General features: G+C 43.1%; 1 protein-coding gene across 3 annotated transcripts in view; it reads right to left on the bottom strand.

Moving 5' to 3' along the window:
- The window catches only part of MICU1 (mitochondrial calcium uptake 1), a 184,461-nt gene that overhangs the window by 6,073 nt on the left and 175,279 nt on the right, over positions 1-3,109 (bottom strand). The window lies entirely within an intron of this gene.

Genomic DNA, 3,109 nt, shown 5'->3' on the forward strand with positions numbered 1-3,109 from the left:
AGAGTTAGAGAGAAGGAAACCCACCTTCAGAAGTGTATAGACCTAGATGGAGGGAAGATCTGTTGAGAAACAAGCTTCATGGTTGGATATTTTTGTTTAATCAGCTTTTGATGATTTTTGTAGCAATCCTTTTTGACTTACCCTGATATAATACAGTGAATTAAGAATGTGCAACAATGCAGTCTCCTTCTTGGCATCTCCCTCTTGCAGGAAAGAAGGTAAAGGGCCCTGGTGGCACAGTGATTAAAGCACTCTGCTGCTAATGGTGGTCTGAACCCACTAGCTGCTCTGTGGGAGAAAGATGTGCCAGTCGCTTCGGTAAGAATCACTGCTGTTGTTAAGTGTTATCGAGCTGGTTCCAATGCATAGCGACCTTGTATGGGATTTCTGAGGAGTGGCTGGTGAGCTTGAACTGCCAACCTTGTGGTTCAAACTGACTTTGCAGTCCAGCGCATTAATCCACAGTGCCACACCAGGACTCCTTGAACATCCTATGGGGGCGTTCTAGTCTATCCTAAAGGGTCGTTATGAGTGGACTTGACTTGGTGGCAGTGGGTTTGGTTTTAGTTTGGGAAAGAACATGATAACAGGGAAGGAAGTGGGGCTAGGAGGCTTGTCGGATGTGTAAGCCCACGGAGGTTTCCCCCTTTGGTTACTGAGTGACAGCTTAGCACTTCTGGCTGCTGACTTCCTCACGACCCAAGTGCCAGTTACAGGGCACAGAGAGATGAGAACAGATTGAAGGCTCAGGACTATCACCCACCTGTCAGTTTGTTGTGCTGCGGCAGCTTGTGTATTGCTCTGGTGCTGAAGCTAAACCACTGCTATTCCAAACACCAGCAAGGCTATCCATGGTGTGTCCTGTTGGCTTCTGCAGAGCTTCCAAGACAGAACTTGGAAGAAAGGGCTGGTGATCTACTTAAGAACATTAGCTAAGGAAAAGCCTATGGGTCGTACCAGAACACTGACCAGTACAGTGCTGGAAGATGAGCCCCCCAAGCCGGAAGGCACTCAGAATACACAGTGGCTTCAACTGTGGACTCGAGCAAATCAATGGCTGTGAGATGGCACACGACCTGCCGATGTTTCATTCTGTTAGACAAACATGGGTCCTCTTCATGGGCTGGAGCCCACTCAATAACAACTAACAACAAGGCAAGGGAAGCACCTCCGTGGATGAGCTTCAGACCTGCTCCATCGCCCCCCTCTATTGGTTTTGGACTAGCCACTCTGTCTTCTTCTGACTGTGACTGTGGGGACAAGCAGTGGCCCCATCTCACTGGAGGTTATTATGTAGCTTTCCCCCAGACCTCAGCAGGAAATCAGTTCTCCCTTGCATGTTCTTTTCTCTGACGTTTACTGCTAAACACTAGCAATCATCTGAGAATTGGATTTTCATGAAAGACAGTCAGGCAGGACTAGGCAATTTCCACTACCTCCTCTGCCATCCATCTTCAAACTTGACCTACCCATACTCAGAAATTATGATTTTTTGTTTATACATATTTGTAAATTAGCTAAAACTCACAGGAAGGACTAAGATTAGTTTCTATCTATGACCCAACTACCAATGAGAGATTCTCTAAAATATCAGATAAACTTACCTAGAAACAATTGAATGTAAAGAACAAAACCACAAATTAGCCAATGTGCCTTCTTAGTTTATTTCATTTCTCTATAACTTCCTTCCTTTCTTTTTTCTTAACAGATCCACAACTTAGTCATTTATTTATTTTTCTGTAAGTTTAAATCCTTGAGGGATACAGAATCACACAGACTCTGGGTCCAATGGCCTTAGCAGGAAGGTTGCTAGAGAATTTGGTACGAACCATGCCACTGCTTCCATGGGGTATGAGTTACCTTTCCCAGATGACGCTGGTTTTGTTAGGTTTGCTTCCAGGAGTCACTGTGTTGTTCTTTAGTTTGTACACATAAGCACATCTCTTGCCTAAATAGAATTCGGTCTCATCTTGAGCATTTTTGTTGTTGTTAGGCGCCACTGAGTCGGTACCAACTCACAGTGTCCCGATACACAGTAGAATGAAACACTGCCTGGTCCCATGCCAACCTCACAATTGTTGCTATACTTGAGTCCTTTGTGCTGCTACTGTGCCAATCCATCTTGTTGGGCGTCTTCTTTTTTTTCTTGGACCTTCCACTTTACCAAGCATGCTGTCCTTCTCCAGGGACCTGTCCCTTCTGATAATATGTCTGAAGTATGAGAGATGAAGTCTGGCTATCCTAGCTTCTAAGGAGCATTCTCGCTGTACTTATTCTAACATAGATTTGTTTGTTCTTTTGGCAGTCTAGTTTACGTTCAATATTCTTCTCCAACACCATAACTCAAATGCAAATTCTTCTACAGTCTTCCATATTCTCTGTACAACTTTCACATGCACATGAAGTTACTGAAAATACCATGACTTGGGTCAAGAGTACCTTAGTCCTCAAACTGACATCTTTGCTCTTGAATACTTTAAAAGAGGTCTTGTGCAGTACATTTGCCTAATGCAAATGCTGTTTGATTTCTTGACAGCTGCTTCCATGAGTGTTTGATGGTTGATTTGAGCAAAATGAAGTCTTTGACAACTTCAATCCTTTCTCCATTTATCTTGATGATGATTATTGGTCCAGTGGCAAAGATTTTCTTTACAGGTGCAAAACATATCAAAAACTGTGGTCTCCGATCTTCATCACTAAGTATTTTAAGTCTTCTTTGCTTTCGGCAAGCAAGGCTGTATCATCTGCATACCACGGTTGTTATAGAGTCTTCCTCCAACCCTGATGCCATATTTTTCTTCATATTAATCCAGCTTCTTGGATTACGTTCACAAGCATACAGATTGAATAAGTATAGCGAAAGAATACAACCCTGGTGCACACCTTTCCTTTTAAACCATTCAGCAGTCCTTTGTTCTGTTTGAACAACTGTCTCTTGGTCTATGTACAGGTTTCTCATGAGCACAATTAAGTGTCCTAGAATATTCATTCTCAGCAATGTTGTCTATAGTCTGTCATGATCCAAACAGTCAAAAGCCTTTGCATAGTCAATAAAGCACAGGCAAACATCTTTCTGGAACTTGCTGCTCTCAGCCAAGATCCATCTGAT

The sequence above is a fragment of the Chrysochloris asiatica genome, unplaced genomic scaffold, assembly GCF_000296735.1.
Source record: "Chrysochloris asiatica unplaced genomic scaffold, ChrAsi1.0 scaffold00020, whole genome shotgun sequence".
Classification (NCBI taxonomy): domain Eukaryota; kingdom Metazoa; phylum Chordata; class Mammalia; order Afrosoricida; family Chrysochloridae; genus Chrysochloris; species Chrysochloris asiatica.